Raw genomic sequence first — 17,636 nt, forward strand, 5'->3', positions numbered from 1 at the left:
TAAACATTTCAGAAGACGGTTCAATTCAAATGCTTCATCCCACAAAGTTCACTAAAAAAGAAGTTCAAGACCTTAAACAAATGGAACTTGATGAGATAATTGAAGAAGAAACAAAAGTCATTGATCTAAAAGATAATCATCTACCTAAAGGATTAACTCCTCTAGAAGAGCTCTTTGATTCCAATGACATTCCCAAAAAACCAAAGATGGAACCACTAAAAGCAGACATTGAAGAATATAACTTAGGGACGGAGGAAAATCAAAAAATGATAAAACTATTCAAGTCTTTGCCTCTTGACCAGAAGTTAAAATATGTTGAACTCATGAGAGAATTCCAGGATGTCTTTGCCTGGAGTTATGAGGATTTGAAATCATATGACACCTCTATAATTTAGCATACTATACCTCTAAAAGAAAATCATAAACCATTTAAATGAAAACTCAGAAGAATCAACCCTGTGTTATTACCATTGATTGAAAAAGAGATTAAATGTATGTATGAAGTAGGGATAATTGCCCCTATTAGATTTTCAGAGTGGGTGTCTAATCTAGTACCTACTAGGAAGAAAACTGGGGAAATAAGATTATGTGTTGATTTGAGAAATGTGAATAAGGTTTCCCTAAAAGATAATTACCCTTTACCTAAGATGGATCATATTTTGCAAAGGGCAGTAGGTTCTTCTAGAATTTCACTTTTAGATGGTTTCTCAGGGTATAACCACATTCTGGTTCATCCTGATGACCAAGAGAAAACTACTTTTACAACACCATGGGGCACTTTTATGTACATCAAAATTCCATTTGGACTCAAAAACACAGGAGAAACTTTCCAAAGAGCGATGGACGTTGCATTTGCCAAAGAGAGTCATGATTTTCTTGTTATATATCGAGATGATCTAACTGTTTTTTCTAAATCAGATCAGCAGCATTTGGACCATCTCAGACAAGTATTTCTAAAATGCAAAAAATATGGTATTTATTTGAATACAAAGAAGTCCTTGTTTGGTTTGGAGGAAGGTAAACTCTTGGGTCACATCATTTCCAAAGATGGCATTCGGATTGACCCTGCCAGAATAGAAGCTATTCTACAGATACCTTATCCAAGAAGTATAAAAGAACTTCAAGCTTTCTTAGGGAAGATAAATTTTTGAGAAGATTCATTTCTAACTTATCAGAACTCATTAGATTACTAAATAATATGCTCAAAAAGGATTCAAGTATAAAATGGATAGTAGAGGCCAAGAAATATTTTGAAGAAATTAAAATGGCCCTAACCAAAACACCAGTCCTCACCAGTCCTCCATTTGATAGAGACTTCATAATTTTTTCATTTGCATCAGAACACACCATAGCACCTGTTTTATTACAAAAGGATGATCAGGGATGTAAAAAACCCATAACCTTTTTTAGCAAAGCACTTAGAGATGCATCACTAAAATACAAAATAATGGAGAAACAAGCTTTTGCATTGGTAAAAGCCATTAAGGATTTTAGAGTCTACATATTATACTCTCATGTGATAGTCGATGTACCTAATGTAGTTGTCAAAGACATACTGACTCAGGATGGAATTGGGGGCAGAAGAGGTAAATGGATTGCTACCATCTTAGAGTAAGATATAATGATAAAACCTACAAAACTAATAAAAGGATAGGGATTGGCCAAACTTATGGTAGAAACTAATTGTCAAGCCCTGGATATAAATGAATTGGATGACGAACAGGAGATGGCGACTCCACAAATCAGCCAGGACTTTTCAGACTCACCTTGGCATGCTAATGTAATTTATGTTTTACAAAACCTGCAGACTCCTCTAGGGTTATCCAGAACAAAAAATAGGTTTTTAAAAATGAAAGATTCAAAGTTTTTTATCATAGATAATACTCCTTTTTGGAGAAATCATAAAGGAATTTTATTCAATTGTTTGTTAAAAGATGAAGCTAACAAGGCACTCCAAGAATTTCATGCAGGAGACTATGGTGGAAACCTCTATTGGAAGTCAACTGCAAACAAGATCCTAAGGGCTGGATTCTATTGGCCAACCTTGTTTGCAGATGTGAAGAAATTTGTCACTTCTTGCCATAAATGTCAAATTTTTGAAGGCAAGAAAAAGTTGTTACCTTTACCTCTGAAACCCATTTCCACCGAGGAATCTTTCCAACAATGGGGTCTTTACTTCATTGGAGAAATCCATCCATCCTCTTTAGGCCAACATAAATGGATACTAACTGCCACTGACTATTTTACCAAATGGATAGAAGCCATTCCCTCTAGACAGGCCAAGGACACAGTGATCATAGTATTTCTAGAGACCAATATACTATCCAGGTTTGGCTGCCCTGCCAAAATCATAACTGGTAATGCTGCAACTTTCAAATCCAAAAAGATTATCAGTTTCTGTAACAAGTATCACATCACCTTAGATGATTCCACAACCTATTACCTTCAAGGGAATGGTTGATTGAATCCTCCAACACGAGTCTTATTAATATCATTAAAAAACTATTGGAGGATAACAAGAAGACTTGGCACAAGAAACTGATAAATGCACTTTGGGCAGACAGGCTTACAACCAAAACTTCTATTGGCACCAGTCCTTATGAGTTAGTATATGACATTGAGGTTGTATTTCCTTCATCATTAGGAGTTCCTCTTATGAAAATACTCTAAGAAGCTCAAGTGGAACTTAATGACGTGCAAAGAAGGATAAATCAGACCATGAATTTACAACAAACCAGAGAGGAGGTGTACCAAAGATCCCAAGTTTTGCAGGAGAAGCTCAAGAAGATATTTGACAAAAGAACCAAGGCAGATGATTTCTACCTTGGAGATAAAGTGTTAAGATGGGATTCCAGGAGAGAGGATAAGGGGAAACATGGGAAGTTTGACTTCCTATGGAAGGGACCATATATCATCTATGCTCTCCAAGGAAACAATACATATTTTCTAAAAAACTTGGATGGCACAGAAGCAGAAGAAGGACCAGTCAATGGTTGGATGTTAAAACATTACTTTGATCCTACTTATTAATGTTACCCTGATTGTTAACATGTACATATTATATCCTTTGTATTGTCATATTTTGATTGGATAGTAACTTGTTGGAGTTGAAGCCCGAAGAGAAGGCCCTAAGGTTTAGGAGTATCATTATCATACATACAATAAAAGTAGGAAGCAGAAGAAGATTGCAGAGCTTAGGCAAAGTCATTCAGATGGTCTTTGATCTACTATTCTTGACTTTCCACCAGGAAATGCCATCCCCAAGTGGAGCCACTATTATGCCCCTATACCAATAAGTGTCATATATCATTATTAACTTGATGAAATATGTAATATGTTCATACCTTTACTTATTACAAAGGTTTTCCATATTTGTAAAAAATCAAAAGATTTAAAAAATGTAAAGAGGGTATACCCTAAAAGAAAAATCAAAGGGTAAAAATAATAAAAGATGGTCAAAAAAATGAAAGAAAAATGAACCCCAACAAAAAGAAAGACCAAGGAAAGTGTGCAAGTCTAAATTCCACTATTTTTTTACTTTATATAATAAAGATTGTGTGCAACTTGTTACCTATGCCACAATCCATGGTTACCAAATAGCTTAATCTTGGTTATTCCATGTTTTAATTTCATGTTTTAGATATAGAGAATAAATATCTGACCAAACAATTTAATCTTGGTAGATAAGTAGATAGGTAGAGTGAATAAAAGAAGCTCAACCGTTTAATCTAAGCCCTTGAATTTAATAAGTGTAGAATTAGATAGGCATTTCCATGTAAAAGAAAAGAAAATTTGACAAGGGTTTGCCAGTCTAAGTGCACCCAAATAAAGAAGTAAAAATGCTAGGTTAAGTAGGTAGGGTAGGTAGATGATGGTTGCAAAATTACATGTGGTGAATGATGATTCTAAATGTGTTAATATTTTATTTTCATCAGAAGGGAAAGGCATATATTACATTGAAAACATCTCAAGCAAAGCAATGTCAATTAATTAACTCCCCTGTTCATTTTCCCCAAATTTTCACTAATTTCCCCTAAGTAGTAAGGTATTTATTAAATTAGAGGGGTTCAGAGCATTTCTCTGAATTCTGGAGGGACCGGACCCTCGGCCCAATAATTTATAAAGCCTAAGTACTTAAGACAATTCATTAATCATCATACCCCTTCATAAAAATCATTCATACCCTTGATAAGTTTTTCCTAAGTGAAATCCTATTTTACTTAGGAAAATTAAATATTTCCACAAAAACCATTTTTTCATATTAGCCTAAGTTTAAAATACACACTTCAAATGTTTTATGCTTAGCACTTTTCCATTTCATAAATTCATATTAACTATTAACCCATATTATATTAATCCCCTATGAAAATCTACCCATTCCCATATTATTCAAACTATATAAAATCCTGAATTTCTATATATCCCGCCCCTTTGGTTAGTTATAACCATAATACAGTTTAAATGGGAATTAATTAGTTAATTAGTAACTAATTAATAACCCTTAATCCCCTGCCAAATCAAAAAGGGATTAATTAACCCTCACGGTTAATTAACAGCTCCCTCGTCCAATCCCATCAACCCCAATATGATTAATTCATCCTTAAATTTATCGGGTGTGTCTTCATTAAATCCCTGACAGTCGTCCAATCAAGGCCCCGAGATCTGATGGCGATTATCAATATCGCAAGACCCTTTGTGACCGTGCGTTAGCATGCGATCGCAAAGCGATTATCTACAGTGCATCCACCACGCGTCGAGTAATCTATGGAATCACTGGCTCAAGGCTAAATACTGCCCCTTCCCCATAAGCGGTGCGATGTAAACTGCTTACTTCGTCCAGACTAAACAACAAAACATCACGTTTCTCTCCTGGTGATGTCATTCATCTAAAACCCGCCAAATCCTGACTTTGCGTACAAACAAAATAATGTTGTTTTCATTGTTTTATCTCGTGAACCTGTATGCCCATGCAAATGATACGTCAAAGGCAACTAGCTTGAGTTTTCAGCCACCAACCTACTCCAAACTTCATAGCCGATGCTGCCCAGAGCCACCCAATTATGATCAGTACCTGCATTCTATCGCCTATCCCCCAAAAGCAAGTATTTACCAATTCCCCGACAATAAAACCCTACAAATTCTTGTTTTCACTCAAAATTGATTAAAAAACCAAAAAATTGCCATAATTCTGCCATTCCATTTGCAAATTCAAGTACCCAGACCTGCAATTTCATCATTTCCACCTAAAAAACCTCAATTTCCCTCCTGAAATCCACAAGAACCAGTATGGAAACTCCAGTAGCCCTAAATGTTGCTCCCATTACCACTCCTCATCATGATTTGGACTATTTGCCTCTAGCAGATAAAGATTTCCAAATAAAAGACCTAACCACTGATAAAGACCACCTCAAAGTCTTCTGTCAATGTCGAGACAACCATTTGAATGGCTATGATGCCATGGGACTGTGGGAATCCAACCTCCCAATGTACTTTCTCCCCTCTGTTCATGTTTTCCCTGATATAGTTCATTAATGCCATGCAAACTATGACCCCAATTGCAGAGCAATCATGTCTCCCAACCAGACAGTGTTTTTTACAATAATTGCTTAATCATTTAATGAGATGCCACAATTTCATCCCAGTAAGGCTCTTACCCCCATTTACATTGGGAATTTACTTGAAAAATCAACTGAATTATCCCAAGTTGAGCTCACTTGCCTCTGCCAAACTTTCATACTACCACAATATCAAACTAAAGATCCTTCTCCTTATATGTCATTTTTCTTCACAGACATAGGTAAAATCATAGTTGACATGATATCAGCAATCATGGGATTCAACACTAGTGAATATGTAGATGAATTAACCCTAGTGATGATGTCTATCTTTACCCCGGGACAACCACCTGTTGTCGAATATGATTATGCCTCTTATATTGCTGATAAAATTCATGACCAATTCACGAGACTGGAAAATGAAAGGGTTTTCAAGTTTTCCATCTTTATATACCACCTCATCCTTTACTATCAATCAGACCATTTCCCATTTTCTGTCAAAAAACTTGATACCAAGGGTAATCCAAGGTCTGTTGTCTTTTGGACTTCCATCTTCCATAGAACTTTTGATTGCCCTTATTCCTATAATGAGTTTATTGATCAGTTTGTCCACCCAGTAACTGTTGGAAATAATACTGAGAGGGGGGGGGGGGGGGTGAATCAGTATTATCACATTAATAAAACTTTTTCATTTCCAAACTCTGATTCATATATGCTACTTCCACAATTTCTTATGATTAAGTTAATTGATCTTCAATGAGTGCATGAGAACATTATCAACCATATTATCAGTTAACAGACGCAGTAACATAGAATAGATCATCACACATAAGGCACACACATGAACACCATGATATAAGGTGGAAACCCAATGTGGGAGAAAACCACCTGCTGCAAGTCATCTCAATCTTCTTCTTAATAAGAAAATCCTTTTACAATATTTGTACTGGTGCAGTCTTATACCAGTACAGGAGCTACAACCCCCTTTGCTCTTGTACTAGCCGATCCATTTACTAGTACGCAGGCTACTACCTGCTACAATGCTCCAAAGATTTCCTTTAGCTCTTGTACTAGCTTAGATACTAGTACGTAGGTGCTGGCCTACAATCTTTTCTCCTCCAGGTACCACGTTTCATCAATTTTCAGACTGGATACACTGAAGCACAACACATAATCTGAAAGGCCACATTTCATCCAATTTTCATACTGGGCCCAACAACATTGAAGCTCATAATCAAATAACCTTCTGAATTACCCAAGCACTAGATCAATACATATACAAGTGAGTCATCAATCAGATCTAGTCCATCAGATCACATAAAATGAGTCAATAAGAACCTGATCCATTTATCCATCAATGTATAAACATTTAATCAATCACCGTTGTTATCAGAACTTAATATCACTTCAAATCCCAGAACACAACAGTAAACAGGGGCAGCTAAATAGATTTCATGAAAAGTACGCAACTTCACCCATATAACCCCTGCGTAGAAGTACGCACTGTTTCCAACTGCGTTCCTGTGTACCCACGCACTATGCCTTACAGACTTCCTGCGTACCTGCGCTCTATGTCCAATGAACTGCCTGCAATCCTCCGCATCTGCAGTGCTTCTGAGCCTGCGTATCTGCACACCTGCAGCACTTCTGCGCCTACGTATCTGCACACTTTTCTCTCACTCTACTTGCGTACCTGCGGGTATAGATAATTTCAAGACTTCAAGAATAACCCAGACTGTCAGATCTACAGATCTGAACGTGCACCAAGGAGATATCAACCCATTAGTAGATCCGACTTTTAGTTCTGATTTTTCTCCTTGATTTAGATCTAGCTGTCTCTCACAAAACCCATCACTAGAATTTCAGATCTAGCTTCTCTTAAGATCTTCTAATTTCCCACATGTCTAGCCAAATGATCTCCTTTGCTTTATATAGGCAAGATCTTCCTAAAATCATGGATCAATACCATAGATAACCAAAACATGGGGCTCAATAATAATAATAATAATATAAAACAATACCACGGGTCAAAACCATAGAATCAAGAACGGCGGGCTAAATACCACGGGCCAAGCATAAGAAACCCCACGTGAGCGCACTTCTCTGCCTTGAAGTAAGTGAACTGGGGGTACGCACCTCTTACACGGGATACCTGCGTGTATGTACGCACTTTATGTATGACATGCCTGTGGGTCCGCTCCTTTTGTACTGTGTACCTGTGTACCCCTTATTTTCTTCAATATTTGAGAGCTGATCATCAATCTTTGCTACTGTCTTGAAGTACTGTGATCTATCACCTGTATGGGTTGCCATCAAGGACAACACTTTAGCCATAATGCCAACAATCTCCCCCTTTGGACTTGATGGCAAAGCTTACTTGTGAACTGTCATCTGATCCCTTTGAACTGTCCTACATCCATCTCTTCTGTGGATTCATCTGAATGTATACAAGTGAGATGATCTTCTATGAGAGGGTTTCCATCAAGTACAACACATGCATCATAATGCCAACAATCTCCCCCTTTGGACTTGATGGCAACAACACCAAATCACTCTCCCCCTTTTGACATCAAGGGAAAAGGGTCATGCTCCCCCTAAGAACATGCTCCCCCTGACGATAAACCAGATCTGCTGAAATTTCTGAAGGAGCTCCCCCTTTGTATATGCCATGGTGCACCAATCTGATAATGCTCTTTCTGAGAACAAGCTGAAATGTTTGCTCTGCTATATAGTGTTGTTCATGCTCAAGCTCCCCCTGACTGTAAGAAAGGTCTGCAAAAAGATGTTCTACAAGAAGAACATGACTCTATATATCATAAATGACCTTCCTATCACCAAAAGACTTAATACATACATCCATCACCCAACCAAGTGGGGATACATCAGGAACTAAATACATTACATCTTCATCCCAGGCATAGTGGGGAAACCAACATAGGTCGTTGCATGACCTGAAGAGATGACTACAATAGATAGAGACACACTATTACATCATGAGTCGTGATATGACATTTATAACAGAGACCAATCACCTAAGATAAACATCAGCAACAACACTGTATGATCTGCTCCATAACATCTTTTATCATAAGGAGAAACACCAAAGCCATCCAGATCATCATTTGGGAATATCTGCATCAATCAACATATGTACGAAACAACCTATCATCATATAGGTAAGAGCTTATCATCATCATGTCTCCAACAATGCAACTTTGAATAATCAACCATGAATCCAGCCAACAATCCTCATCCATATACGTGCCAAGAACAATAAGGACTCCATGCAAGCACCATTAGAGAATAAACCACAAATCTGATCCAAGAACTATGTGAACAACTCATAACCATAGCAAGATGAATCATAAGCATCGTCACCAAGGACCATAATGCCAACAATGCATTAAGAACATATGCTCCCCCTAAACTAGTGCCATCTGTCAGATCTTATCAACAAGAAAAGTTAGCTAATAAATGCCTTAAGACAGGTCCGCAGTTTCTCATTATATGGCCTGCGTGGCTCCGCACTTCACCTTCCGCTCCTCTGTGTATCCATGCACTTGAATTTCTGAGATTCTACGTGCTCCCGCAGAGATCCTTCTATTACAGCACATACCCACGCATCTGTGCCATCAATTGCACCACGTACCTCATGCATTCTTTGCTTCTATCGTGTCACGTACTTCTATGTACTTCCGCAGGTTTCCTTCTATCCCGCCATGTACCTCCGATCTTGCTCCGCACCGTTGCTTCTGTCTCGCCACGTCCGTCCGCATGTGCCCTTTTGTTACGCTGCGTACTTATACTGTACCTTCGCAGCTCGACCTCCTATGTTGCCGCGTACCTACGCACCAGGACCATTGCTATGCTGCGTACCCTCGCACTTTCACTGTGTATCACCTGCGTACCTCTAATTAGAACCCAATTAATAGTCCTCCTCTATGCCACTGACAGTCAGATTTTCAGATCTGTTCTTGTGCTCGAGAGATCATACTTCATAGATTCACTTCCAACTTCACTTTCCCTACTGCCTTTCTTCAAACAATCATATACGCGATTGTGCAGTATCCAACTCGCGTATATACGCGACTTTCCTTTATGGAGTTCGCATATGAGATTCAGGACACTGAAGTTTTGTACTTTCAGCTCCCTCTGATTCTGGTATGTCTGTACATTGTGCTGTGTCGCCTTTTTCTGATTGTACTTCCTTTTTCCTCCATATCTTCAAGCGTGATGATGACATTTTCTCCTTTTGATATGGTGCCCACACTTTGTTCCTGCATTCCTTAGCTATATGTCCAAGCTTGTTACATGCATAACATCTTACATGTTTCATATTCCTCCTGTAATAGTCAGCAGCTTTATGACCATACATATTGCAAGCAAAGCAATATCCATTAAAGTACCTTGAATGTGATGATCTTTTTGCATAATGGTCTTGAACCCTTCTTCTTCTACATCTAGCTGCAACATGTCCAAGATTATGACATACATAACATTCAACATTATTCATAGGAGGAGTAAAGGATTTTCTTTGAAGAATCTCTTTCCTTGGTAGATGATGAGATTGACCTTTCATTTCTTCTTTGATCACTTTAGATTTCTCTTTAGAGTTCATTGCCTCACCTTGTGAACTTGATTCACCTTCAACATTTTCATGGAAGCCATGACCAGTCTTTATAGCAGGAGACCTATGACTACTAAGAATATCATCCAAGACTTTAGAACTACCTTGAAATCGTAAAAGCTTGTCCTTTTCTTCTAATTTACCTTTCAAGATATTTACCTCAACCTGAAGTTGTTCTTCCTTTTCAACAGATTGCTTTTTCAAATCTTCTTCAGCTTTCCTTCCTTCCTCCATTTGTTCCCTTAGTTTGAGAATCTCCTTTTCTTGTTCTTCATTCAGATCCTGCTGCATTTGACGAATTCTGAATGCACATTCCAGCTGAGATTTTAAGCTGATGACTTCGTTGTCTTGTTTTTCAATTGCTTGATGTAGATCTTCATTCTGCTTCTTTGATTCTTCAAGATCTCCTTTTAGTGAGAGGATTGTAGCTTCAAGATTTTCATAGTAGCTGGATCTATCCTTGAGTTTCTTGATGGTTGTGCTTCTTTCGTTGACTTCTTTTCTTAATGATGTCACTTCATGTTGCAATTTTTGACATTGGTCTTCCTTGTCCTTGAGTAGTTTTCTTACCTTGTTTCCTTCTTCTAATTGGGCCTTCAATTTGGTAGCTTCTTCTTTGAAGTCACATTCCCTTTTGTTCAATAGATCTTGTTGATCTCTAATTTTGTCTGTCAGCCTTTTAAATTCTGCCTCTATTTGATATCTTTCTTTTTCACCCATAAGAGCAAATTCAGTAGTTTCGCTATCACTTTCATCTCTTCCAAAAGGAAAGATAGCTGGAACATTAGAGGATAATATATTCATACCTGACAATGATTCTGAATCTGAAGAGCTTCTTATACCTAATCCCCAATCGATTCTCCCATTGTCATAGTTCTTCTGAGATGACTTCTTATTCTTAGGTGCTCTCTTCTTAAGCTTCTTTCCCATTGTTCCACGGATCTCCTTCAAGCGATCAAGCTTCTATCAAAGGACCTGCTCTGATACCAATTGTTGGAAATAATACTGAGAGGGGGGGGGGTGAATCAGTATTATCACATTAATAAAACTTTTTCATTTCCAAACTCTGATTCATATATGCTACTTCCACAATTTCTTATGATTAAGTTAATTGATCTTCAATGAGTGCATGAGAACATTATCAACCATATTATTAGTTAACAGATGCAGTAACATAGAATAGATCATCACACATAAGGCACACACATGAACACCATGATATAAGGTGGAAACCTAATGCGGGAGAAAACCACCTACTGCAAGTCATCTCAATCTTCTTCTTAATAAGAAAATCCTTTTACAATATTTGTACTGGTGTAGTCATATACCAGTACGGGAGCTACAACCCCCTTTGCTCTTGTACTAGCCGATCCATTTACTAGTACGCAAGCTGCTACCTGCTACAATGCTCCAAAGATTTCCTTTAGCTCTTGTACTAGCTTAGATACTAGTACGTAGGTGCTGGCCTACAATCTTTTCTCCTCCAGGTACCACGTTTCATCAATTTTCAGACTGGATACACTGAAGCACAACACATAATCTGAAAGGCCACATTTCATCCAATTTTCATACTGGGCCCAACAACATTGAAGCTCATAATCAAATAACCTTCTGAATTACCCAAGCACTAGATCAATAAATATACAAGTGAGTCATCAATCAGATCTAGTCCATTAGATCACATAAAATGAGTCAATAAGAACCTGATCCATTTATCCATCAACGTATAAAAATTTAATCAATCACTACTGTTAGCAGAACTTAATATCACTTCAAAACCCAGAACACAACAGTAAACAGGGGCAACTAAATAGATTTCATGACAAGTACGCAGCTTCACCCATATAACCCCTGCGTAGAAGTACGCACTGTTTCCAACTACGTTCTTGCGTACCCACGCACTGTGCCTTACAGATTTCCTGCGTACCTGCGCTCTATGTCCAATGAACTGCCTACGCTCCTCCGCATCTGCAGCGCTTCTGAGCCTGCATATCTGCACACTTGCAGCACTTCTGCACCTGCATATCTGCGCACTTTTCTCTCACTGTACTTGCGTACCTACGGGTATAGATAATTTCAAGACTTCAAGAATAACCCAGACTGTCAGATCTACAAATCTGAACGTGCACCGAGGAGATATCAACCCATTAGTAGATCCGACTTGTAGTTCTCATGTTTCTCCTTGATTTAGATCTAGCTATCTCTCACAAAACCCATCACTAGAATTTGAGATCTAGCTTCTCTTAAGATCTTCTAATTTCCCACATGTCTAGCCAAATGATCTCCTTTGCTTTATATAGGCAATCTCTTCCTAAAATCATGGATCAATACCATAGATAACCAAAACATGGGGCTCAATAATAATAATAATAATATAAAACAATACCACGGGCCAAAACCATAGAATCAAGAACGGCGGGCTAAATACCATGGGCCAAGCATAAGAAACCCCACGTGAGCGCGCTTCTCTGCCTTGAAGTAAGTGAACTGGGGGTACGCACCTCTTACACGGGATACCTGCGTGTATGTACGCACTTTATGTATGACATGCCTACGGGTCCGCGCCTTTTGTACTGTGTACCTGCGTACCCCTTATTTTCTTCAATATTTGAGAGCTGATCATCAATCTCTGCTACTGTCCTGAAGTACTATGATCTATCACCTATATGGGTTGCCATCAAGGACAACACTTTAGCCATAATGCCAACAATCTCCCCCTTTGGACTTGATGGTAAAGCTTACTTGTGAACTGTCATCTGATCCCTTTGAACTGTCCTACATCCATCTCTTATGTGGATTCATCTGAATGTATACAAGTGAGATGATCTTCTATGAGAGGGTTGCCATCAAGTACAACACATGCATCATAATGCCAACAGTAACCACCTTGCTGACAGGGAATTCCCCTCCCAGAATAAGTGATGACATCAAAAGGATCCTTCAGCTCTCTAAATAGTACAAAGTGGGTGATTGGTATTTATACCAAAATCACACAGAAATCAGGATATATGGGTGTGAGCTTTCCCCATTCAAGCTACCCAAATATGTTCCAATGAGACTGTTTGCATTGGAATACTACAGACAGATGATACACTCAGATTTGACACATTTACTGAGGCCAAGAAGAAATACCAACTTAGAATTAGGGACCATTTAGGCCCAATTATCTGCAACACTAGGGAAGCATGGAGAGAAGCAGAAAGAATTCTAGAGGATGATCTGAAGTTAAACAAAAGTTTCAGTTGGACTCCATATGACCCTCATAGTTTTATCTATGATAGAATAATGAAAAACATACTATCACCGTACTTGCATCACAGAGTTCCAGAGATTGAGCAATTTGATAATATTGATGAATGGAAGGAAGGAACCCTAGTAGAAAAGGATAGTGAACAAGTCAATATAGAAAATGTAGTGAAGGATCTTGAAAAAACACTTGAATTGGATTCTTTTGGATAGGTACATTTTCATACTTCTCAAAAGTCAGCATCAGGGATCAGTGCCTCAAAAGATGATACCTCACAAAAGCTTCCACTGAAGACCAATGCACCACCAGCAGAAAAATCATAGGGAAGGGAAAAAGAGACTAGAAAACAGGCAACAGAACAATCTATCATGTCTAAATATCCTAAAACTTCTCAGGGGCAGACTCAAAAATAGGCACATCCATCTCAAGTCAACATAGGAGAACCCTTAATTTTGCAGACCCCTCTAAATGAGGAGAATAACATAAAGAGAGACAGGGAAGTAGCTACCCCTACCAGTGGACAGGGAAGTAGCTACCTGGTTCTAAGAGTCACAGGCTAAATCCTCATTCAAAAGAGGAATATTTTGAAGATACTACTGATAGTCAAAGAAAAGGTGTAGACAGTCATCAAACTTTCCCAGAAGGTGGGACACCTTCTAGCTCACAGAGACAGGAGCTGGAGAGACAACAAAGTGCTGAAGTGTCATCCTTCAAGCCCCCAGGAAATTACCACCTGGATATTAAAAAGAAATTCAAGGAAATAAAGGCTGGGAATGAGCCATTAAGGATCCAAGTCTACAACGAATAATTAAAATGGCACCCACCAATCAGAACAGGTTGATGTCAGCTTATGACATCAAGGAGGGCAAAATGCAAATGAGTTTTTTCAAGCCCAAAGTGCAGCAGCCTCAAACAAAGGCAAATTATCTTCAAATAGATTTTGAAGTTATGGCAAAGGAAATTCATACCCTGGACCAGATTGAGTTACACAAACAAACATGGGAAATGGTGTATTCAACCTTGATTGACAAAGCCATGATTGCCCAAAGATTGGAAAATTATTTAAATAATACAACTGCCCAACTACAGCTGGAAAAAGTCTCCTCACAGGCTAAAGATAACGGAATTAAATCTTTGGAGGAATTGGTGATTGGATTGGGTCATAACCCAAAGGATGTGAAGGCAACAGAGGCCTTAATAAAGATGAAAGATGAAGACATAACTGCCTTGAGAAAGCAGCTAATGTTGCCACCATCAAGACATACACAAACTACAGAAGTTGTCCAAAAGAAATCTGAAGAAGAGCTGATGGACTTAGTCCTAAAGCTTAATGAGCAGTTGAAGGAAACTAAGCAAGAGTTAGAAAAATCACTAAAGAGAAAGCAGGGAGAGTCGACCTCTCAGCCTCCAAATGTGATTCCAGTAGTTTCCACTGCAGTCCCCTAAACACTTGGAGTAGCTCTGGCATCAAATCTCCCAGTGGTCACAACAGAAGTAATTGCAGAAACAACAGCAGCAGGAATTGATCTGAATTTGAAACTACTTGAAATTTGTTTGTAAGGTATTCAATTCAGAAATAAACATGTTTAAAAGACTTCCATGTCTTGCAAAAAGGAAACACATGAAATTTTCAGTTGTTTATGACCCATCTAAGCATAGCAGAATTATTTCCTTTTACTGTTTAACACATTAAAACGATTTTTTTCTACAAAATAAACCAACCACATATGCAAAAGAAGTTGATAAAGCAGTTCACCCCCTCCAGGGCTACGTCTGCTGGGTCCAAAGCCCCCAAATGGGCTTGTCCTTGTTTTTATAAAATGATCAAATTGAAAATACAGCTGAATAGAAGCATTTACAGGAGAAATAGATGGTAGAAATGGATTCAGAACACTTGAATCCTTCAGGATTGACTATTGGATCACCTCTAATGGATACCTGCAACCCTGTACAGTCTTCCCAATACTGGCCCCTGGTGGCTCCTAGAACTTTCACGGCTCCAAAATGTATGCAAATGACCTATGATGGCTGTAAGACCTACACCAATGGCTTCAGAAGGTCGAAAATGCCCAAAATCAAAAAAAAATTCGTCCAAAACCGACTTTCTGGGCCAAAGTTATGGCCATTTACTCCTGACTGCCAGTTTGGCCTAACAAAACCCCAGTTACATTTAGTGACGGCCAGTTAAGCCCGCCAAATATGGCGGGACCGCCAAATTTGGCACCACCGCCAACTAATCCACCAACTGTAACTGCAGGTTAATTAATGCGCATGTGACCTGTTATCAATGTAAATTGCAGTCAATGTATGTAATGTTGTCCAAAAAAATTTCATAGTCAAAAAAGAGTTGTCTAGTGGTTATGTTCCTATGTGTGTTACTTAGGGATTATGTTTTAAAAAGGGTATTGATGTGAGTCATTTTCAAAAACCGTTTATCATCCTTCATCATAATTGTTTAAGGCATGTCTTGTCTTGTTTGCGTCATTGGTCCTTTGCGCAGTTTCGTAGCGCAGTCTGATTGGCCAATTTGGCAGCGCAATGATGTTTCTGTTTTTTCGTAGCGTGTCATCTATCAGCCATTTCGTAGCGCATTTCGTTAATTTTAAACTGTCTGCGCTACTAAATCGGGGATTCAGGGATTTTGCAGCGCGTTTTCTTGAGATGTCAAGTCTGGGGGGTTGAGTCATTAGGTCCGTGCATATGTTGTCAGTTGATGTCCTCTCCGGGCCATTATGGGTCATCATTCCGCCATGAGGTTCAGAACCACGCACATAAACATCATTCAAAGTGATTTTATGATGTATGATAGTGTCATGATATTTGTTATTTGTGCGTAAACTGATTTGCTTGTATGACAAGACTGTTGAAGCGCAAAGGGAGCCCGAGTTTTCTTTTAAAAGGACCTGATTGCAAGCGAGCCTGTATCCCAAAGTTTGAAGTTCTCTTCTGAGTTGAAGCTGCTGTTAGTTTTCTGTTTGAAAGTCTGCAAAGTAAAATGGAGAAAAGGGAACATCGATCCAGTAGGTGCCAAAGAACAGAACCCGTGGGGCTTGATATTACTTTAAAGGATGAAGGTGTAGCAAGAGCTTTTAAAAACGCTGGTTGCTGGAGGTTTTGTGAGAAGTTGCAAGGAGGGCACGCAGAGGTAACAAAAGCTTTTGCATTGAATTTTACTGGTTTAAACTCTAAGGTGTCAATGCTAGAATTCCCTGTATCCCCAGAAGCCATTTCTAATGTGACTGAGATCCCTAGAGGTGGAAATGAATGGTTCAAAAATTTTAAATTCGACATGAGCCCATGTAAGGAATTTTTGAAGGAGCCTTATGTAAATGAGGATCTCACGAAAGCTGTGCCAAGGAGTTACGTGAAAGAACATTTTGCCCTGCTCCTCACATGCATCCAAAAGTATTTAACATGCGAAGGGAGGTATAACAAAGTGTACTCATATCATTTTAAGCTTTTGTTACATTTCACAGGCAAAGCATCAATTGATATCCCTTTCTATTTATTCAGAAGCCTAAGTAAAATGTGTGATAAAATTCAGTTGAAAAAAGATGACTGTGAAACATCACTGTTCCATCATGGTTTGGTGAAGTTGTTAGTGTTAGATGGTTTGCAGAAGATTGGTAAAGATTGGGACTCCTTTATTTTTATGGCGGGTTTTCAGAGCAAGACGGGCCTTACTCCATTGCCTGTTAGGGAAAGGGAGAAAACAATTGAAGAACCTACTCTGGCTGAGATCAGGAAGGAGGTGAAAGATCTAAAGAAGTCCAAAACCAAGTTGAAGAAACCAGTCAAGCCTGTGGTGATCAAGGAGACACCTAAATCATCATCAAAAGAGAAGGTCAAACAGAAGTGAAGTTGAAAAGGGATCAAGAGTAAAAACCAGAGGTCAGTTGAGCAAGAAGAAGGGTAAGTCAATTGCTGTTGAAGAGAGTCCTGTGTCAAAAGCTAGTTTAACTGATTTACTTGAAGCAATTGAACTTGAACAAGATCAGTCAGTGCAGATTGAGCCAATGGAGCTTGAGCAGGACCAGCCAGTGCAACCAATGCACATTGACTTAACCCAATCTTCACCAGAGAGCATGAAGAAATCAAAAGCTTCGAAAAGGTTACGGTTTGAGGAGCCAAGTGAAGAATATGTGTTTAAACCAAGGAGGCCAATTACAAGAAGACAAATGAAAGAGGCCGAGAAAGTGCATAAAGA

Source organism: Pinus tabuliformis, chromosome 2_2 (genome assembly GCF_031772625.1).
Source record: "Pinus tabuliformis cultivar Carrire ecotype Pingquan chromosome 2_2, CPIR1, whole genome shotgun sequence".
Taxonomy (NCBI): Eukaryota; Viridiplantae; Streptophyta; class Pinopsida; order Pinales; family Pinaceae; genus Pinus; species Pinus tabuliformis.